This window comes from Mesoplodon mirus, assembly GCF_964341445.2.
Source record: "Mesoplodon mirus genome assembly, chromosome: 6".
NCBI classification, from domain to species: Eukaryota; Metazoa; Chordata; class Mammalia; order Artiodactyla; family Ziphiidae; genus Mesoplodon; species Mesoplodon mirus.
In genome coordinates, this window is record NC_138982.1 from 100,180,906 (window position 1) to 100,205,006 (window position 24,101).

At 37.2% G+C, this 24,101-nt stretch overlaps 1 protein-coding gene across 3 annotated transcripts in view; it reads right to left on the minus strand.

Annotated features, from left to right (window-relative positions):
* COL8A1 (collagen type VIII alpha 1 chain) overlaps positions 1 to 24,101 on the minus strand; it is a 155,467-nt gene that overhangs the window by 100,156 nt on the left and 31,210 nt on the right. For 2 of the 3 annotated variants that reach the window (XM_082626194.1, XM_082626196.1), the window contains exon 2: positions 22,000 to 22,054. The exons of the other annotated variant lie outside the window; for it this stretch is intronic. The gene's annotated coding sequence lies outside the window, so the exon portion shown is untranslated. The remainder of the gene's footprint in view (positions 1 to 21,999; positions 22,055 to 24,101) is intronic. 3 annotated transcript variants of the gene reach the window in all.

Consider the following 24,101-nt stretch of genomic DNA (forward strand, 5'->3'; position numbering starts at 1 on the left):
TAAAAAATTATTTTAATTTTGTTTAACGGCATTTCCTCCAATTATTTGACTATAGATCTCTGCCAACCTCCCCACCCCTACATTTTTTCCATGTAATATCTACTGGGATCCTATAGAATTAATGTTCTGTGAAATACACTTTGGGAAATCCTGGTCTGGATTATTTTCCCCAGAGTTTGCTTTTTCTGTGGTTATCTGGCTGATGCCATGTATTAAACATATCAGTACAAACTACCTGGTAATGCCATTTTTTAAGGGCGTATACCTTAACTATTATTATTTTAAAGGAAAATGAAAAGGAAGATGTTTAGGAAAGAGCGTGTAAATAGTAGCCTGAGGTTTTCCCTCCGATTGTGAGAGCTTTCAGCATCTGTGAGCAGTTTGGTTTGCTGTACTTTGGAGATGGTCCCTCACCTGTGAGGAACTTGAGTAGATGGGAAAAACCTCTTTAGATCTAGAAATAAATGTTAGGCTTTTGCTGATGTTGGTTGCCTCCAGGACAATGTTTCTAAAAGTCTTGTGTGTGTATCTAATGGTGAGATACTTTTAAATGTCATGTGGATAAACATGAAACTCTTTATAGTTACATATTTAATTTAGTGCATTTTAGAAAAATTACAGCATTATAGCATTATAAAACATGATTTCACATATATTATTGTTAAAGTAGTATTTATGTTTGAAAACCATAAGTTGAGTTAAAGATAAATACCGAGTAATTAATGATAAAAAGAAATCATGAAAGGGGTATACAAATGAGTAAAGCTTGGGAATCAATGCCTGGGGGATTAGCCAAGAAGTGAGTTCTGGGGCCTGGCCTGTATCCCTTCAGAAACACCATCACCCCTGTGTTTTGAGAACCATCATAGTATAATGTAAAGGTTGCAGGGTGTAGGCTGAGATTATGCTCTGTGGAAAGAAAGATCATAAGATATGGGTCCCACTGCTGAAGAGCTCACAGCTTTTGTAAGACACTGAGTACTAAGGCACCACTCTCAGCCTGATAGCCAAAACACTGAAAGCCTCATAGCCCACACTGGACTCATCACATAGATGAGTTACTTCCATTGAATAAGACAGCTCTGAGTTTTGTGTCTTTTGGACAAATACACTTAGCAGTAAATTTAGCCTACAATGCTGAGATATATGACTCACATTTGCGCCCTTAAAATTAGCCATCAGTCTATACCTCCAAATCTTTTGCCTTCTATGAATTACTGCCTATAAAGAGGCAACTACCATAATTTGGCTGCTTTCTGTTAGATGAGTGGTTCTCCACTGAGGGTAATTTTTTTCCACCCAGGGGACATTTGGCTATGTGTGGACATAGTCTTTGTTGTCACAACTCTGGGGGCAGTGCTACTGGTATCTAGTGGGTAGAGGCCATGGATGTTTCTAAAATTCCCACAGTGCTCAAGACAGCTCCCCCCCACAACAAAGAAATATCTGGCCCAAAATGTTAGAAGGGCTGAGGGTGAGAAACCTTGTGTTAGAATGATGGAGGCAGGAAGAATTGGACACAATGACTGCAAAGCTCAATCACAAAGGCTCAGTGGGCGTATTCAAATGCTTTTTTTTTTAATGTGCCCAATGCATTTTTTTCCCAGAGAAAAAGTATAGATAAAACAGTGAATTATCTGTGGTATGCTGAATACTAGACCCCCCCCAAAATGTCCAAGTCTTAATCTCTAGAACCTGTGAATATATTATTTTACATAACAAAAAGAATTTTCCAGGTGTGATTAAGTTAAGGATCTTGAGATGGGGAGATTATCTTGGATTGGCTGAGTGGGCCCGATCTAATCGCAAGGTTTTTATCTATAAAAAGGGAGGCAGGAGAGTCAGCGTCAGATAGGAGATATAATGATAAAAGCAGAGGTTGGAGTGATATGATTGAACATTGAAGAAGGGGCCATGAGCCAAGGAATGCAGGCTGCCTCTGGAAGCTAAAAAAGGCAAGGATATGGATTTCCCCCTCTAATTTCAGAAGGAATGTAATCCTGCTGACACCTTGAGTTTAGCCCTGTAAGACTTTTTTGGACTTCTGACTGCCAGAACTGTAAGATGTTAAAGTTGTGTTGTTTTATGCCACTAAATTTGTGGTGATTTGTTACAGCAGCAATAGGAAACTAATACACTATCATTTGGTGTGCTTTGAGAACGGATATGTATTTCCACATATAGTGTAAACAGATTTCAGAGTTTTACTGTATTAGAACACAAACTATAGTTAAGCCTACAGCTATTTGGAACTTGTTTTCTCTAGGAGTGTGGGAGGCCCTCTGGGGATTTGCGAGAGGGTGGATGATCATACTGGCGAAGAAGCGCTGGTGGCGTAACAGCTGGTTGATGAAATCTTAAACAAGCCGACTTTCTCTATGCTGCCTCCTTTCACAGGCAATTTATGGGTAAAATAATTCATCAAGTGGTTTGGAAGATGCAGAGTGTGAGGAACTATCATGATAGTGGCTGTACAATTATTCATGAACTCTCCAAAATTATAAACATTTGTTATGCTCTCATGTGAATGGTTTTATTAATTTTTACAACAACCATATTAAATTAGTTGTTATAATAAGATTATGTTTCTCACTGAAGCCTGTCTAAAATATTGCTTTACAGTTTGAACCCTGAATAAGAATGGTATTGGGCTTTTTTCTGGCCCATATCCAGTATGTTTGTAAGCAGTCAGGTGGCATCATCCAGGGTGCAACGTGGAGTCCTGTAACTGTCAACACCTAGTGTGTGTATTCATTGGTGCGCCTGTGTGCACAGCTGCAGCCTCCTGCTCAGGCACAGCTCCCCACATCCAACCTCATCATGCTGAGTGCAGTTCCCTCATCTACCCTCTCCATCTGTGAAATGTGAAAATTTTAGAATTACTTAATAGTACACACATGCACACAGAGACACATGAACAGATAAGGATAACTAACATTAGCAGAGTGCCTAATAGCTCACCAAGTGCTTTTTACCTCTGTTGTCTTACAATCCTTAGCACAGTCATTGTTACTATCAACATTTTGCAGAATAGGAAATGGGAACTGAAGGAGTTTTGGTGATTTGTTTAATGTCAAAAAGGCAGTAGAGGCAGGTGGGACTCCAATTTTCTTTCTCTGACTTGGCAACCACTGGTCCACCTGCTGCTAGGTGGCTCCATGGCATCTGGACTTTCAGAGATGGGCAGTTATAGAGCTTGGCCAAGGTCACTGTGGTGATCATGCTGAGCACTTATATAGCAGGAGTGCCCTATATGTGGCCCATTCAGCTGGTACCCAATGTTCTCCTGCTTTTAAGACTTTATTTTTCTGCCTCTGGGCCTTGGGAGACCTCCTTCTGAAACTTCACTATTCTTATTAGTCTGGGGGAGGGAAGGTATTTCTCTGGCTCCTGGCTGTAGTATAGCCCTCTCCCCAGGGTCCCCTGGTTCTTACTTCATAGACACTTTTATGGATTTACACTCTCTGAAATCTATTTTTTTATTTTATTTTATTTTATTTTTTATTTTTTTAAATTGAAGTATAGTTGATTTACAAAGTTGTGTTAGTTTTAGGTGTATAGCAAAGTGATTCAGATATATATATTCTTCAGATTCTTTTCTTTTATAGGTTATTAGAAGATATTGAATATAATTCCCTGTGCTATACAGTCAGTTCTTGTTGGTTATCTATTTTATGTATAGTAGTATGTACCTGTTAACCCCAAACTCCCAACTTATCCCTCTTGCCCCCCTTTCCTTTTTGGTAACCATAAGTTTGTTTTCGAAGTCTGTGAGTCAATTTCTGTTTTGTAAATAAGTTCATTTGTATCATTTTTTTAGATTCCACATATAAGTGATATCATATGATATTTGTCTTTCTCTGTCTTACTTCACTTAATATTATCATCTCTAGGTCCATCTGAAATATATTGAATAAACTAACATGAAGTGAAATGAATGATTAACTACTTCATTGTTCTCTTTTCTTAATTTTCACATATTGTAAAAAGGTTAGTACTAAATTGAATAAGGTGCACCACTAATATTGCATAATATTGTGGTAATTCTATTAAAAGTTGAGTGCAGGTCTTTGGTCAAAAACGTAACCCTTGATTCTACTATTGTTTTGAGGATGCATTTAAAGTATTGTTTAAATTTATTTTGCTTTGTTTGGGAAATTTTAGGCTCCATTTAGGGCTACATGGTTGTGAAATTTTCAAAAGTAACTACCTTTGGGAGATTTCTGTTCCAGGGTTTGATAAAGAATAGCAATAATATTAAAATATTTATTAGAGGCAAAATTATTTTCTGTAATATTGAAAACAAAAAGACAAAAATAAAAATGCTTGGGACTTCCCTGGTGGTGCAGTGGTTAAGAATCCGCCTGCCAATGCAGGGGACACAGGTTCGAGCCCTGGTCCAGGAAGATCCCACATGCCGCGGAGCAACTAAGCCCGTGTGCCACAACTACTGAGCCTGCACTCTAGAGTCCGCGAGCCACAACTACTGAGCCCACACACCACAACTACTGAAATCTAAGGCCTGTGCTTTGCAACAAGAGAAGCCACTGCAATGAGAAGCACATGCACTGCAACAAGGAGTAGCCCATGCTCTCCACAACTAGAGAAAGCCTGCGTGCAGCAACGAAGACCCAACGCAGCCAAAAATAAATAAATTAAATAAATAAATTTATATTAAAAGAAAATGCTTGTATGGTTGAAAAGGTTGCCATGTCCCTGGCTAAGTACCTCACGTGGGTAAGGTAGCCTGACTATTATATCCTTTTTTTTTTTTTTTTTTTTTTTTTTTTTTTGCGGTACACGGGCCTCTCACTGTTGTGGCCTCTCCCGTTGCGGAGCACAGGCTCCAGACACGCAGGCTCAGCGGCCATGGCTCACGGGCCCAGCCACTCCGCGGCATGTGGGATCCTCCCAAACCGGGGCACGAACCCGTGTCCCCTGCATTGGCAGGTGGACTCTCAACCACTGCGCCACCAGGGAAGCCCTATCCATATTTTTTTAATCGCAGAAAATTGCCTTGGTGGATGAATTAGCACTCTTATTACGAACTTATCTATTACCATATTACAGACTTAAATAAACAAAATCAACATGACCTGGCCATAGGCTTTTAGTATCCAGAGATAAATTCTACATGTTTGGATTGAAAATAAAATTTTTTACTCTATGTGGAAAGCCATCAGAAGAATTATAGATGGAAAACCAAGACAGGAGAATTTTTTAAGACTTGAAAATTCTACAACATAGAGAAAAGGGGAGAAAAATGTATAGTGACATAGGGTATGGTATAGACAGTACAGGGAAGGGTTGGTCTCATTTCTTTTCTTCATACTGATACAGTTTTATTTTGCAGATTTTTAAGTTCATGAGGAAGCGAGAAAGAAAAATTAGCAAAGATGGAAATTATGTACTAATTTCTTATTCACTAGACTATGACTAAGTATTATTTCATGGTTATGCGTATAAAATACAATTCAAGATGAAAGATTGAAATGTGTGGCATTTGAAAGATATTCGTATTTTGGACACACCATGGTTATAAAAAATTCTTATTCTTTCTTCTTACCACTTTTGATGATAGTAAGACTGTGTTAAGGAGCATCCCTTTCCGTCAGCCTTTTATGCTGTATTTTGTAATATTTGCATTTGTTTTCTTACTGATTGAGCTTTCAGTGTAGTTGACTGACATCATTTTTTCCTTAGACTTTTTATTACATTAAGAATAAATGTATTTATGCCTTAGAGTGAGACATTAAACTAGTATATTAACATTTTTTCAAAGATGGTAAAATTTGCAAAATACTCAGAAATATTTTCTTTATGAATAGCATAATTCAGCTGTAGGTATTACTGGAGAAACTGGAAAAACAAATTATTGCTTTTTAGTCTTTCTTTCCTTTTGTAGCTACACCAACAAATAGGATGACAATACAGTCCAAAAATATTTCCATTTCTTTTAAGAGTGAGACCTTGAGGTCCACTTGAATTCTTACACTGTCTCCCCTTCCCAGAACCTTTTTAAATTTTGGCAACTTTTTGCAATTAGGTAATGGAAGCACAATTCCTGTGCAGAAGCTTATTCTACAAGGTGCCAAATTCAGATATTATAAAGAAAATACCCTACTCTACCTTAGGAAATGATTCTATCATTAAAATAATACTGACAATTCACAGATAGCAGAGGGAAACAGGTTGTTGAGATCTGAAAACTCTCCATTTCAGTAGGAAAAAGATGTACAACTGGTTTAAACCAAATGACAAACTCTCATTAACAAAAAAAAAAAACCCAACCAAACAACTCCCCATTCAATAATGCTTTATGTCTACTGGTCTATCTTTTCATAGCTTTTGGGCTCAGATGCTTATAAATGATCAACAGTGTGCCACCCCACTCCTTTAGGAAGGCAAGCAGAGAGAGGCATTTGAATCTGAATCCTGACTCTAACTTAGTAGCTGGACAGTACTGGGCAGTTTGTATAACCTCTCTGAAGCCCTATTTCTACAGATATAAAATGGGAATAATGACCTTTGCCTTCCAGGATTGTTTTTAGGATTACAGATAGTGTATATAAAATGTCTAGTGCAATCGTATTCACCCAGAAGGTGCTCAATGCACAGTGATTAAACTTGAGAAGACAGCACTTCTTGTAAACTCATACTCTAAGTGTGGTCCCCATGGCATGTTTGGCTTACATCACCTGATACTGAAAGCCTGAGTGAATGCAGGACACTCTGAGATTTCAGACCTGATGACATCGTGGTAGGGTCCCAGAACATGAACCTGTCTGACTGTTCTGAAGAGGTTACTCAGTGAATCCACTTAAATAATTTAGCTCATTTAAGGTCTTGGCCCCCAAACCTGGTTTCATGAAATGTTTGACTTTTCAGCCTACTCTTCTGATCATATAGAGGCAAAGTCACGGACTCTCCTAGTCGACATTCACAGCACTTTAGCTTGGCTGAGAGAAGCCACTGATGTAAAAACAGAATGTTTGCAACATGACAATATTGGGTTAAATAGCTGGACTCTTTTTTTTTTTTGAGAAGATGTTGGGGGTAGGAGTTTATTAATTTATTTGTATTTATTTATGCTGTGTTGGGTCTTCGTTTCTGTGTGAGGGCTTTCTCTAGTTGTGGCAAGCGGGGGCCACTCTTCATCGCGGCGCGCGGGCCTCTCACTATCGCGGCCTCTCTTGTTGCGGAGCACAGGCTCCAGACGCGCAGGCTCAGTAGTTGTGGCTCATGGGCCTAGTTACTCTGCGGCATGTGGGATCCTCCCAGACCAGGGCTCGAACCCGTGTCCCCTGCATTAGCAGGCAAATTCTCAACCACTGCACCACCAGGGAAGCCCCGGGACTCTTCTTTTTATATGAGGTTATTTGAGGCACAGTAAGGGTAACTGGAATCATATGATTGGAAGGATTCCTAAGGGTTCATTTGGAATCACTGAATCACTGAAGCTCAGGCTGGAAGAAATCATGTGGTCCTATCCACCTGCTTCCCAGCAGGACCACCCACACTCCCTTTCACAAACCAGAATTTGTCCTATCACTTAAGAGCTGCTGAGAAGGGAGTTCTGGAGGTTTTAAACAATCATCAAAGACGCTTATGTATTGTGCCTAGTTATAGCTCTTCCCACATGGAAATAAAGCAAAAAAGAATTTCTGTTTTCAATGAATGGTCTATCAATCTTAGTATATGAAGTAAGGTTAAATTTATATTTTCTCTCCTATGATTTTATTCTCCTTTTTCCGACCAGGAATATTTATTTATTTAACAAATATTTTATGAGTGCCTACAATATGCTAGGCTCAGGACTTGGTATGGTTTTGGTAAATATGGAAAGGAGCGAAGGATAAACTTTGTCTTCTAGAATCCAGAGTCTCACTGGGGAGAAAGACATGTGAAAGAATAATTAAAATATGATAAGCACTATAATAGAGGTATGAAAAATTCTATGAAATACAAAGGAGAAAACAAATAATTTTAAAAGCTGGTGCTTTCTCTCATCAGCTTTAAAAAGCTGATGACTTTTTCTGGAAAACTCATCCTTCATTCAGAAGATAACAATTCTCTATTCTTTCTTTCTGCACTTAGAAGCATATTTCATAAAACTTAACGTCAGAAAGTTCTTCCTCTGTAGCCTGAGTCCCTGGTAGAAGGGAGAGTGGGAGGGGAACTGGTGCTGACTGAGTGGTAACCATGGCCAGTGGAAGGTAGTTAGTATTTTTCTCGTTTTCAAGATTTTATTCACCATTGAATTTCTGGTGTAATAGATGCTCAATGAATAGTGTTAAATAAGTGAAAGAGGAAACAGCATCAGAGAGGTTAAGTGATATGCCTGAATTCACAAAGCTGGTAAGTTCTTATACATTCTGTGGCCTTTACACATCTCTAAGCCACTTAAACCTTTTCCAATGATTTCAGAGTGTATGGAGATGGAGAATATCAGATTATATTTCTTTGTATTAAGGGTCTTCCTACACTTGAAGGTCAAATCCAATAGCTTCCCTTTCTTGTTGCATAGCCATTGCATCAATCCTAATGGTGAAAAGAGCTGGCTCTGGAGTCCAACTCTTTGGGTTCAAATCCCAGCTCCTCTGCTTGCTAGCTACTTAACAAACAGTAGTCTTCCCGTCGATGAAATGAGAACAACAATAAGGTTTCTCTCATAGAGCTGCCGTACTGATGAAAGGAGATAACCAACATAAGGTGCTTAGTGTGGAGCCTGAATATAGAAGCCCTTCATACACATGGGCTAATATCTGTCTCAAGTGTCAAAATATCCTTGAGAGGCAGTGACAGTCTCCCTTAGTGACTTGTTTCAGAGACCCAACCAGGAAATTCTTCTTTGCGTCTAACCCAAAGCACCACTTTCTGCTGTAATTGAAGGCCATTTCCTCGGGTTCTAGTCTCTGAGGAAATTCAGAGCAGCTGGTCTTTCATATTCTTGATGACTTTTATTAAGCCAGCCACACTTTAGAGTTTTTGTTTCTAGACTAAATACACCCCCCAGTCAGAAAGTCTTTCTACATAAATCTTTTTTTTTTCCTCCGTCTAATATTTCAGTCTTCTTTGGACCCTTAAGGAACAAGGCCATAGGTGTAAAAATTTTGCAGATGGAAAATATAAGAGATTTTCCTTTGAAAATAGAGTCTACAATTGCTGACCTAGAGTTACTGGAAACTCTCAGCCAGGGATATGTGATGAAACAGTTGCTAATGAAATAACTCAGGGATGAAAATTTCCCTGGATATTAAAAATACACCCTAATCCATGTTTATGTATATTTTATCCACAGTAATTCATCTTATAAATGTGTAATGTGTTGGCCTATTTTTCTTACTGTGTCAAATAGAGATTCTGTCTTGGCCATTGCCATGCCAGAAACAGACTGAAACTTTTCTACAAATATAAACCAATTTGCAAAATGAATAGAATAATTCTGGAAAGACCTGTTGAGATAATTTATCTCATGTCTCATGACCATACACCAAGTTAGTGGGAGTGAAGTATTCTGACTTCAAGGCTCTTTATTTGCTATCAAGAGCTGCCTTTTATGTTGATTTCAATAAACAAATAGGCGACTATTGATATATGAAATGAAATTGCCTAATAATGACCCGAAACTATGTCATAGAAAGACAGAGGAAGACTTTCCGTAATGTTTTGAACAAATATAATTTTCTCATTTTCTGGGGTTATAAAGAGCAGATGGTAATAAAATCCTACAAAGACTATAGGTGGGAAGGTTGCTCTCTCATTCTCCTTTTCTTTGTTATTATACAAATGTCACTTCCTATGTGTCCAGCTTCTATCTGGATTGAACACAGAAAAGGGCAGTTGGTAGTAATATTATTTCATATTCTTAAACTGATCTCCCTTGGCTTTTACAATTACCTAATGTCTGTTTTTAAGCACGTTTTAGACTTAGAAGAGTGCAACCTTGGCTCAGAAAGGAGCAGTCTTATTCCTCAGGCTATTTTCTTAAGCTCTGAAAGCTTTAGTGAAATAATGCATTATTATGTCACATATGGTGCTCATCTCAGATGACTGCTAGAAGCTGCTGAGTTCTATATCCATAAGAGATATCCATATGTAGTTAGAGTGAGTTTGTGTGTCAACATTTATATGGAGAATGATTTCCTGTGCATTTCATCCCTCAGTATTTGGAACACTTTATTTGTAGTGGGAGAAAGAAAAATCTAAACATATCTTTAAGTATAGGACACTCAAGTGAGTCCTAAGGAGCTGGTTTTTGAATAAATTATCCTGTGTTTCCTAATGTGAAAAACACTCTCCAGTGGATTTTTGTTATTAAAATGTTCTCTTTCCCAATGAGCTCTCCTCAAAATTATAATTACTAGTAACTGTTTTGATGGAGAATTTGAACAGTTCTGCCACTTTTTATATATATATATATATATATATATATATATATATTTATTTATTTATTTATTTATTTATTGGCTGCATTGGGTCTTCGTAGCTGCACGCAGTCTTTCTCTAGTTGCGGCGAGCGGGTGCTACTCTTCGTTGTGGTGCGCGGTCTTCTCATTGCGGTGGCTTCTCTTGTTGCGGAGCACGGGCTCTAGGCGCACAGGCTTCAGTAGTTGCAGCACATGGGCTTCAGTAGTTGTGGCTCACGGGCTCTAGAGTGCAGGCTCATTAGTTGTGGCACACGGACTTATTTGCTCTGCGGCATGTGGGATCTTCCCGGACCAGGACTCAAACCCGTGTCCCCTGCATTGGCAGGCACATTCTTAGCCACTGCACCACCAGGGAAGCCCATGCCACATTATTTTTAAGCACACAAAGGGAGGAGTGAAAATAGTCTTGAGAGGCAATCTAGTTACAAAAACAACAACAACAAAAAACACCCAGAACAATGGATATCTAGTTTACTATATGAGAGAACTTCTGGATACTCAGTGTTCTGACTTTACCTGTTCTCACATCTTATATTCTAGATGAGCGTAGTGCTGGTAACATATCCTTCTATTGCGGAAGTGTAAAATGACTCCTCTTCCATATTTACCATTGTCTTCCCTTTCTTAAAAGTCTCTTCTAGGCCAATGAGAAAAATTTCATCACAGGCACTTATGTTACATGATGTATCGAGTCCAAGTCATAATGGCAAAACAATGGTTGAGAAACAACCCAGCAGTTGTTTGAGAATATCACTGGCCAGTGACTCAGTCCCCAACATTTCAGACAAATTGTTTTGGGAATTGTATGGCCTCAAGGAGAGAAAGGCAAACTTGTTCACCCACATGTTGCGGGGAAGCCAGGAAGGCAGTAATTTGTTCCCCTGTATAAAGGTGTCCCACCCACTCCTACCCACAAGTGGGAGTGAGCAATGGGGCTTTTGGCCTGAAGGGTGGAGTCACACTTGTCCCCCTCATTTCCTTGTAAGGATGTTGGGGAGACCAATGAGATCATGTCTGTGAAGTAGATTGACTGGAATGTGCTCATGTTGTCCAATGTAAATTATGCCAATAAGAATTTTTTTTTTAATTTCCCATTTCTTTTCTCACAACTCTGACAAACCATTGGCAACCTGTGCAGATTTTCCCCTGTCCTTAAGTTCAAGCCCCTCTGCTAGCACACCCTGGGTAATTCATTTTTGGTCTGTGTGTAAGTGGCCAAATCTTAGCTCTTTGTCCTGCAGAACCTTCCCATAGACAGCTAGATCTGTTCTGAGTGAGGAACTGTACAGAAAAGTACAAAGGAAGACTTGTAGTCGGCCATACTGTCTAAAAAATTTATCATAAAATCACATAATATTGAGTTCTCTAGACCTTGCCTGAGATGGTATTCAGAAATCCTCTATTCAAAACTGCTTCTTTAGACACCTTGTATATTTTCACGTGATATAAGATGTTCTGCATGAGGAAGCTATCTGATTACATGCTTTTAAGAGAACCAGAAAGACCTTTGACCATCATGTATTAATTTATTTCCTTTTGGTACTCTCCCTCTAAAACATAAAACCAATTTAAAACCAGTGGTTTCAATGGAAATTTTCCTAAAGTCCATTTTTATTTTCTGATGTTATCAGGGAATCACTGGTGAATATTCAAATAGCTGTGATATCCTGCTTTTAAGGGATGTAGCAGCTAACAAAAGAGAGAAAGAGTAAGAAAGATTTGAGGGTTGGTTTTAGAAAATTACTATCAATTTAGTTATATTTACATGGATTTTGGATCTATTTTTTTAGCACTTGTCCCATCAGATTATTACTCTTAAAACAGTAATTTCTTTATGTCTACTCTAAATTCCTTTTCACAAACCTGATAAGCTAATGTTTTAAATGCTATTGTAAATGATGTCTTTTTAAAAGTTTCATTTTCTATTTGTTTAATGTTTGCAAATAGAAGTTAATTGCTTTTTGGATATTGGACCTTGTATCCAATGGGCTTGATATATGCATTTATTAATTCTAATAATGAATAACAAAAATTATATTTTTCCCTTTCCTATGCTTATGCCTTTTATTTCTGTTTCTTGTCTTGTGCATTGACTGGGACCTCCAGTATAATTAAAACAAAAATGGTGATACTGGGCATCCTTGCCTTGTTCCAAAAATCACAAGTAAGGAAAATGTTTGTTGTAGGACTTCTGTAAGTACACTATCAGATTTAAAAAGTCCCCTTGGTTTGCTAAGTACTTTTATTATCAATGGGTGTTGAATTTTATCAAATGCTTTTTGAAACTATTACATTTATTATGTGATTTTCTCTTTTTTTCTGTAAATGTGGTGAATTCATTGATTGATTTTTGAATCATAAACCATCCTTGCATTCCTGAAAAAAGTCCATTTGATCATGCTAAGGTTGTTTATGATTTTTGCATCTATGTGTCTGCTATTTTTCTTTCTTATAATGTCCTTGTAAGGTTCTGCTGGGCTGTTAAATAATAGAAAAGTGTCTCTTGTCCCTTTTTCTACTGTCTGGAAGTATTTGTTTTAGATTAATGTTATTTATTCTTTAAATTCTGAGATAATTCACTGGTGAAACTGTCTGGAAAGTAGAGTTTTCTTTGTGGGAAGGTTTATAAAAATAGGTTTAATTTCTTTCATAATTATCAGACAATTCAGGTTTTCTATTTTTTTGGTGTCAGTCTGGTAATAATTTCATATAAATAGTCATATTTACTGGCATAAAGTGTTTCATAATATCTTTTAATAATCTTTTAAATGTTAGCTGATAGTTTACAATGCTATTTCTACAACCAATAATAATGCCAAATACAATGATCATTTCTTGAAGTTTGCCAAGCCATTTCCTATTATCACAAAAATTTACACAATTAAATGAGGTGAAATAATACTGACATGAATCACACACTCTTTTTTATCTCTGTGACATCAAATGTTTACATTTAATATGAACGTACTTCTTCAGCCACAGGGGGAATCAAATGCTAGTTATACTTGTTTTTGGAGACTTGTGGCTTGTATAACCTGAGGTATACTGCCAATAGCTCATAAATATCACTTTTCAGTTGCCTTTTGTTCTTGAGATTATTCCAAGGATGTGTTGGTAAATGCATAGATTCCCTAAATGAAAAGTGTGATGTTCAGTGGGGATGATAAGGAAAGTTTTTACTAAAATATTTCTGGTATCAGTTATTTCAACTTCAAGCAGCATAGGCTAGTAATTCTGTCACAAAATTAAGCATGTTTAGCTTCATTAGTTACTGACTTGGTGACTTGGGTGAGTAACCTAAGTATCTTGTAGTACTCTTTTCCAGGATATGAAGTGGAGTTAACATGATTTTCCCTTTGTGTATCATTGATGCTCATAGCAAATAATGAAATATTGTATGTAGTGCCTTATGCTCCAGGGAACATCCAGAAAGAAGGTCTTAGCCTATGAAGCTGATGGAAGCAGTTCTGATCTTTGATAATTTTTCTCTGGGCCAAAGCTAAAGCAGGAAATGTAGCAATGGAAAGAGATCTCTGAGGAACTTCAAAATATCAGTTGACCATGACTATAGCTCTCTATGCCATTGTGAAGCATCAAATGGAACTGTTCCAGAAACTGATGGTGGAAGCACACTTTCCTTAGACTGTGAATGGAATGATAAAATCAGAAAGAATAACCAAACAAAAAGACATTTCTCTAATTATTCCTAGACTGCCTTTGTAGGAAAAGTGAATTTTGGGCTGGGAGGGACTGTAGAGGTCATTGAGTCTGGTGCCCTAACATTCCCCTAAAAAAAAACCTGAACCCTCAAAGATTAAGTGACACCTAGAGTAGAGAAACTAATGCTACAGATGTGTCTTGCTTTAAGGAAAACCAGATTCCAAAATTCGAAATGTGAAAACAGATAAACTAAAGGGTAATTATTACTTTACAAAGGACTTTTATTATTCAGTAAGTAACCCGCTGAGCATTTATTAAGCAGCAAATTCCCGGTGAATTCAAGAAGTGAGTTAACTTGCAAACACTTGATTTTCATGCAGTTTCAGCAACACATTTGTTGAGGGAAGCAAGGTACGCTAATATTCTTTCTGTGACTGGCCAGTGTGAGCTCAGTCATTTACCTGGGTGTTTGCCAGGGCACACATGACTAGGGACAATTTATGGCATTTTCCCAGGTGGTGAGGTATGTGGATGTTGTTGCTTTTACTGAACAAAATGTGGAGCCTGTGCTGTACAAGCCAGAATAGAGAGGGTGGTCCATGAGCTAGGGCTGGAAGGCCTTTCAAGTCTGAGGCATTGGCAGGATATTGCTTTCCTTCATGTCAGCCACACCTTCAAGACTTTTTTAATGGATACGGTACATTTTATCACAAAGGTATATTAAAAATGGAACAGAAGTTGGGTGGAGTAGCAATACCACAGTTGAAAACCTTCACCTCCAAGTTGACAGAGTGGAGTGAGTAAGGCACCCCTTGCCAAGCCTGTTTATCTTGGCTGACAGCACCAGCAGGGGAGTGTGAGGGCCCCCTCTGGCCACTAAACTGAAGTGTTCTTCTTTTGCCTCAACTCCCTCTATTCCCAAGGGATTTCCTGTCAACAGTCTCAACAAAGGGTTTTGATAGAAAAAAGGAAGGGTTATGTGGGTTCATTACCTTTAAGGCATCCATTCATGAAAAAAAGCAAGTGATTATGAAAAGAGATAGCATTAAGGATAGGTTTTTTAAAATATGCTTCAAGATATTGTGCCTTGAGACTTTTCCATAAACCTATGAAATCATTAGGCTAGATTATGGTTAGAAACACTCTCTTAGAGATGCCTGTGCAAAAAGCCTCATGGAAATTTGAAATATAACAATAATAATTAACATATATCGAGGGCTGTTCTAAATGCTCTCTCTATATTAATTCATTTAGTCTTTATAACACCCTATGTGGTAGGCACTATCATCATCATCATCATCGTCATCATCATCCCTATTGTCCAGACGTGGAAGGTGAGGTACACAGAGGTTAAAAAGCTTACCCACGGTTGCACACTTAGTAGTAAGTGGTGGAGGCTGGATTCAAACTCAACCAATCTGACTGGGAATCTCAACACCTATGCTCTGCTACTTTAAAACTGAACATAAGTCAGATTTTAAAAGAAATACCTGAAAATCAACAGTTGTCTCAGAATCAGGAGGGAAACAAAGGCAGGAAAATAAAATTATAATGAAAAACACAATTTTTTCTCCTCAAGTGGTGTTGTATAAAATTTACTTTCATGTAAATGTTAAGGACAAATAATAGAGAAACTGTTTAATTTAATGAATAATAAACTCAAGTTATTTATACCAAAGGCAAAAATTGTTTTTAAAACTGTTATAAAGAAATATAAAATGATTTAGGCAAATTCATGGGTGGTAGTAGTCTCATAATAGATTTTGAAGGCAATGAGAGTGCCTCTAATATCTGAATCTGAAAATTCACTCAGCCTTTTTTTCACTAGAAAATTCAAGGAATTTTACTCTTTAATCAAGGAGGGCCACCAAGCCCTTTTCCCTCAATTTTTGGTGCCAAAGTATGTGATACTAAACTATGTGTTGCCCATTCAATAACCACATGTAGTAATTTTTTTTTTTTTTTTTTGCGGTACGCGAGCCTCTCACTGTTGTGGCCTCTCCCACTGCGGAGCACAGGCTCCAGATGCTCAGGCTCAGCGGCCATGGCCCATGGGCCTAGCCGCTCCACAGCATGTGGGATCCTCCCGGACCGGGGCATGAACCTGTGTCCCCTGCATCGGCAAGCAGACTCTCAACCACTGCGCCACCAGGGAAGCCCCACATGTAGTAATTTTGATGGACTTATGACCTTGTACCATTTTTCACTACAAAGCGTTTCTTAAATGTTAAAAGAAAAAAAAGTCCACCAGAAATGGAAGCATCAACAGAAGTGAAAGTCTGATAATTCAAAGAAGTGAATCTCTTTCTTACTTGTAAAGCACTACCTTAGTAAGATATCTAGCTATAAAAATCCCCCGATTTATTTATTTCAGCATCAAAATTGATTTCTGGGAAGGTTGGCTCACTAAGCAGATGTAGGAAGCATATCTTCTAACTCGAAATATGTAGTAATGCCAACTATAATATAAATTAAAAAATATTAGCTACAAAGCTAAGTTCAAAAGCCAGAAAGGGAAATCTTTTAAGTAGCAGGAAATAGAGGGAACTTAAATCATTGTAATGAGTGGTGGTTGATGCCATGCGGGCCAAGGATATTAGCATGGATATGTGCTTTAGAAGCTAATGTCTAAAGCACTTTGTACAATGGGGAAATATATTTGGGAATAGCCTGTCTAATTCATACAAGGAGGTAGAAGTCCAGAGGCAGTCTTGGGATATAGCATGGGGATATGGCTTGGAAACAGATCATCTTCCCTGGCCATGGTGGAAATTGGAAGTCCAAATCCAGGCTTCTTGTGGGACCTGAGTTTGAAAAACACAAGTAGTGCAGAAACACAACTAGAGTCTAACCCAAGAGATGGGTTAAACAAAACTTAAGATAAACTGAAGACTTAAGGAAAGCACTCAGAATGAAGACCAGAGAGATAAAGAGATGGGAAATATCAGAGAAGTTAAGAAAACATGGAAGATAGGAAAGAGTAGTTCCGATATACATCTAATGGAAGTACAAAAATCTTCCCTATAAATCAAAGTAATAGTTTTTTTTTTTTCCTTTTTTTTGCGGTACACGGGCTTCTCACTGCTGTGGCCTCTCCCGCTGCGGAGCACAGGCTCCGGACGCACAGGCCCAGCGGCCATGGCTCACGGGCCCAGCCGCTCCACGGCATGCGGGATCCTCCCGGACCGGGGCACGAACCCACATCCCCTGTGTCGGCAGGCGGACTCTCAACCACTGCACCACCAGGGAAGCCCAATAGTTATTTTTATATAAAAGAAGAAGCAATGTCACCTACATATAAGAAATTTTGATATTGAAGCTAATTATTAGAAAAATGAAAATCAAAACTACAATGAGGTACCACCTCACACTGGTCAGAATGGCTATCAATAAAAAGTCTACAAATAACATATGCTGGAGATGGTGTGAGAAAATGGAACTCTCCTACACTGTTGGTGGGAATGTAAATTGGTATAGCCACTATGGAGAACAGTATGAAGGTTCCTTAAAAAGCTAAAAATACACTTGCCATATGATCCAGCAATCCCACTCCTGGGCATATACCAAGAGAAAACTCTCATTTGAAAAGATACATGCACCCCTATGTTCATCGCAGAACTATTTACAATAGCCAAGATGTGGAAGCAACCTAAATGTCCATTGACAGATGAACAGATAAAGAAGATGTGGGACGTATATACAATGGAATACTATTCAGCCATAAGAAAGAATGAAATAATGCCATTTGCAGTAACATGGATGGACCTAGAGATTATCATATGAAGTGAAGTAAGTCAGAAAGAGAAAGACAAATACCATATGATAATACTTATGTGTGGAATCTAAACTATGACACAAATGAGCTTATTTATGAAACAGAAACAGACTCACAGACATAGAAAAAAAAATATGGTTACCAAAGGGGAAAAGGGGTGGGGGAGGGATAAATTAGGAGTTTGGGTTTAGCAGATACAAACTACTATATATAAAATAGATGAACAGCAAGGTCCTACTGTATAGCACAGGGAACTACATTCAATATCCTATAATAAGCCATAATGGAAAAGAATACAAAAAAGATATGTATATATATGTATAACTTAGTCACTTTGCTGTACACCTGCAATGAACACAACATTGTAAATCAACTACGCTTCAATTAAAAAAAAAGAAATTTAGATATTGAAATAGAGAATAGGTTTTCTACCTCTCTTTTCAATAGCTCTTCTGGAAATGTGGAAGTTTAATTAATTTTTCCTGCTCTGAGCTGTGGAGACTCCCTATGGATTAATTTTCTGACTGCCTCTATGGAGCCCTTCAGGTATCAATAGTTCCAGATTACTTGTGTCTTTTCTCTTTAAAAGAGCTCAGGCTCTAAAGTGGATAACTCCATATGATTCAATTAGGATGTTCTATAGAGAAGACAATCAAATGAATAGCCAAAGTTCCCAAAGTCCTGCTTTTTACTTTTGTAGCAGATTTGGGAGAGATGGTCTAGATAATTGAGTACTTACTCCTCTTAAAACTTGGTGTACATAATCAAGAGTTTTAACTTTTCTACTTTAAAACATCCTCTCATCAAAGAAATTAAAAAAAGTTTCTGAGCTGTAAAGTATCTGAAGAATTGTCTTTTCTATAATACTCTCAAAGAAGGTTTTGATATCACATACATCTTAATTATTACCTTTACTTTTTCATATTTAAAAAATAATTTCACTCCTATTCCTTTTAAATCATCTTCCTTCCCCCTGATTCATGCTCCATATTCCTTTTTATTTTTTCGTTTTTCTTTTTTTAGTTTTTTATTTTATATTGGAGTATAGTTGATTAACAATGTTCTGTTAGTTTCAGGTGTTCAGCAAAGTAATTCAGTTATACATATACATGTATCTATTCTTTTCCAATTTAGGTTATTATACAATATTGTGCAGAATTCCCTGTGCTATGCAGTAGGTCCTTGTTGGTTATCTATTTTAAATATATTAATACATGCTCCATATTCTTTAAAATGTTTTTCCTCAGGGATTTTGGTTGCAGATTTGTAGAGAATTGATAAAAAGGAATTACACATTTTAAACACTCCCTCCCCAAGAGTCACACAGACTCAGACACACAGACACAGACACACACACACAGACACACACACACACACACAACAGGAGAGACTGGGTGTGCCACACTGAGAAGTAAAGAAGGGAAACAATCTAGCATCTCCAGAGGCATTGAAAAGAGGGTATCTTCTTCACTGATAGATTTAACAGTCCCCTGCTTTCTCTCCAAAAGCTGGTTCCAAGTGGGTTTACCCATAAGCATGGGACAACAGGATGACTAAATTTGACTAACATTAGGCTAACTTTATATGAATGAAAGAATCGTAAATGTGTAGTTCCATTCACCACATTTCAGGCAATCATACCTGACATGCAACAAGATATATGATGATTATTACTCAAATTCCTCTTTGGTTCAAAAACTTCCTAAAATGGTTATGACTTAAATATATATATATATATTAGGTAACTACTGCTAATGTCAGAGTGATAGTACCTTGGCTTTTTTTTTAACCTCATTTGGAAAATAACCTCTTCAGCTGAAATATAAAACATGTGTATATTTCAGACCGAGGGAAAAAATGCTAGGCCTGATATAAATATGTGAAATATAAGCCATCTCTTTTTTGGATCCTAGAGGTGGTGTATTGTGTTTGAGTCAGAAATTGTATAGAAGTTTGGTAAGTTCAAGAAAAAGACTCTGGAAAACTTTTTTTCCCTTTGGAATGAAGTGAAATAATTAGTTGCAAAAATTTCATTATTACCTATATGTCTGTAAAGCTTTTTTGTTTGTTTGTTTCCCCAAAGAGCTGGCTGGTATCACACCATAGCAATTCCCCTTTTATTTTCACTCTATGAGTAGAAATTAGAATTGAAATCTAACTTTCTGTTTCTTTTCCAGTAGGTTCTGGCTGTCTCTAGAATTCTTTTTACTATAAAACATACTTTTATTCTATCTATCTCCCAGCACTTCTAATTTTATCTTTCCTATTTTTCTTAAAGATATAGAGGTTGACTTATGTGGTTACTGTTTGGGGTATGAGAGTGGAAGCTCATTTCTAGTGCTACAAAGACATTTCATTAATTTGTTCAACATTTACTGAATATCTACCATGTGCTAGACTTAATATCTCTGAGCCTTAGTTGTTCCATCTGGAGTCTTCAACTCTAAAATTTGCTGATCCTAAGCAAAAAGCATCCTTCCTAATTATTTAATATTGTGCCATTCCAACTTACCTACAAAGACATGAAAAATGTACTTTTTAATGCCTCTACTCATTTATAGGCCCTACTTCTGCCTGGAATGACCATCTTTCCTTCTTCATTGATCTGATGACTCCTCATCCTTTAAAATTCAACTCAAATGATAGCCCAGCCTCCTTAGTCTGGTTTAGATCCTATCTCTTGTGCTCCCACTGCCCCTGTGCCTTTCTCTTTCACAACATTTGTCATGTTTTACTATAAAATTCTGTGGTGGATAAACTTTAAGATGGCCCCCAATCATCCCTGCCTCCATCCTGTTAGCAGATTCTCACTGTTGCCTTTTTGACTTACACACTTTGATAAGAGAAGCAACCATGTTGGGGAGATCCACATGGCAAGGTATTGAGGATGGCCTTCAGACAAAAGCCAGCAAGACACTGAGGACTTCAGTCTGACAGACCACAAGGAACTAAATCCTGCCAACAAGCACATGGGCTTGAAAACATATCCTTCTCCAGTTGAGCTTTCAGATAAGACCTCAGCTCTGACTGATGCCTTGATTGAAACTTTGTAAGAGACCCTGAAACAGAGGATCCAGCTAAAATACTCAATTTCTGACCCACTGAAGTTGTGAGATAATAAATGTAAATTTGTTAAGCTACTAAGTGTGTAAGTTACTTTTTACAAAAAAATTTACTTATCAATTTATTTACTTTACTCTCCCATTGGATTATAAGATTCTTCAGACTGAACACCCTGTCTTTTTCACTTTTGAATCATCAAAACCTAACACTACACCTGGCACAGAATAGCTAGTTAAATATTTTTTGAGCAGTGTAATAGTGAAGCAGGCTCATGTCAGCTTTCCACTACTAACTTTGCGATCTACATTTCATTCAAGTTCAAGACTCAGGTTTTCTATGTGAAAAATTAGAGGGTCAGACTTAATATAGCTCAATTCAACTCAAGCAGTTTCCATATCTCAGTTTTTCTCTTTAAAAGTAAGTGTCACTTATATGTGTGAGACCATATTATATTTTAGTAGATGACTTGATCTTCAATAGATTGTTATATTCTGGTATATTTTTAACTGTGATGTGCAAAAAGTAATTATAGCAAGAATAGTGTATCTTTGATGTTTAGAAATGAAGACTCTCATTAAAAAAAAAACCCTAAAGTATTAAATAGTGAGAACACAAAAACTGGATGAACCCATGAAAAATTGAAATCAGTTTTATAAAGGGCATTGATGACATGTAACATGACATTTAGCAGCTTTCTTAATTAAGTGGACTAAAAAACAAATAACACAATTTTAGACAGGAATTGCTTTTTCCATGCTGACAGGAAACCTTTGTTTTGTTTTAGCCAGATGCTCTAAAAAATGCTATTTATAATAGCTTTGCCAAAGTGAAAAAAAAGGTCTACAAATTCTCATTCATTTCTATCTTTTTTTAAATTTGCTGTATTATCTTCTCAAATATTTCTTTCTTTCACTGAGTGTTTAGCTGATAGGAAAATGATGATTCAATTCTTCAAAGACTGATGGAGAAGACATTTTTCCTTTTCTAGGCTAGCACATATGGAGAAGATAATTCTTATTAAACACATTAGATAATTCTTGATGAAATCAGTTAACTATCAGTTGGACCTACCTTTCCTTCCTCTCCACCCTCTTCCTTAAGTGTTATCTCTCCAAGTCCAGAAAACCTAGGCACAGATGATATTGAAATTTTGTTATTTAAAACAAAATTACATAAGACTTGCACTCTTCATCTCTCCATCTATTTTTACTCTGTATAGACAGCCCTTAAAACACTGATTGCAAGAAGGAATTAACATTCCTTGTGGTGTCTCAATACAGTATTTGTATATCTCCCCTTAAGTACATCCTATCCTATTATTTCCCACCAGAGAAAGGGATAAGAAACAATGATCAAATTCACTCTGAAGTACAGACAATAAATTAGAATTGGAGGGAGCCACACCAGACAGAGAAAAACTCTTTTTCCCAATATTAAGCAATAGGTGGTCTTCTAAGGAAGGCTGTATCATCTCTATTTGAGGGAGTCTTTAAAAAAAGAAAAAAACATTTGTTTAGGTAGAATATTTTTGGAAGAAAAAGAAGATGAAGCTACCTGATAGTTCTTTTTTCTCCACCATTCACAATACAGAAGTAGTTACAAAATATTGAGGTATACTATTTTTTATTCTATATAAAGCCAGGAATAATAATTTACCAATAATGCCTCTTGCAATGACGTGAAATGGTTCCATGGCTCAGAACATAGAACGTGAAGGAATAGTTTAGGGCTCTCAGAGCTCATTTAGGTGATAGCATATTACAGCAATTAGAATTAGGACTTTAGAACTAAAGAAATGAGGGTTTGGATTCAGGTTCTATCTTTGACTGGTCAAGCCACATGTTATGCAGATTACTTAACCTTCTACATCTGTTTCTTCATCTACAAAATGCAGATTATAATTCCTTTTATAGAGAGTTATTTTGAATACAAAATAAAATAGTAACATGATAAATGCTCTCCATAGAACCTGCTACGGAATAGACAATAAATGGACAATACATTAGCCTGGCCTTAAACTGGCAGATGAGGAAAATAAAGATTAGAGGTTAAGATCTCCCAAAGGATGTATGGTTAATTACAGAACTTTTGCTGGAAGAAAGGAGATTTCTTCCATAAACTGCAAGTTTTGCTTTACATCTATTCTTCAATTAAATTGCCATAGTATTTGTTCGAGAAAAGTAGATGTCCCTTATTACTGAGAGAGCAAGGAAAGTACAGAGAGGGAAACTGGTTTATATAATGATGGGAGACAAGTTTCAATGGAAAGTTGAAACCAACAACATTAATCTACCCTTCCCAATAACTTCCCGCACTGATCTGAATTTTTGTTCCTGAATGCATATATTACAGAGGGATGCAACTAATGTGATAATTGAGGATCCAAGAAAGCTGGTGAAACTGTGAATGTGAAAGCAAAACCATATAGACCACCGACTTTTTCTGAGTTGTGGCAGAGAGAAAACTCAGTGACAAGGTGCACAATATGAATCGAATCTCAAGGATGAGGATTCCTAAGCATCTGCAATTTGTGGCAAAATATATCTGTTTTGGGACTCTGGTGACATTAGGTTTCAGTAGCCAATGAGACATTTTGAAGCCCAAGATGCTTGCAGCAAACAGAGATAAAAGACTGCCTCATTATCAAATGTTTCTGTTTTTAATTTCTCCCTAAGCATGTATTTAATTAAAAAAATATTGTCCCTGTTCTTTCTTCATATGGGAGATTTTCTGATGATTGGAGCATTTGGGGAACCCCAGCCCTGAATCCTGTAAACGTTTGGAGCGGGGTTTAGAAATTCCTGCATGGGTCTGAAATCTCTCTGGTTTCAACAGGATTTGTAATGTTGATACCCATAAGTTTTTTTCAGCAGCTTTCAAGTTGAAGTTTAGAATTTCTGGTCAACATCTCAAGTACCTCATCCTGTATTAAGAATTTAATAAATATCTATTGAATGTCTCCATAACTGCTACAGAACAAGGCATATACCAGTCCTGGAGAGAGGTGTAAATTTAAAAGATAGACAGTCATTTTTGTAGCAGAAATAACAGGATGTTGATAGGACTTTTCCTGTTGCATTGAAGTCGATGTGTAGGGTCCCAGTTGGAAACAAAAAGGTGGTAAATCTAAAAAGACTCACCAGTTTCTCCTCACACCTCAATGTGGCTTTTCT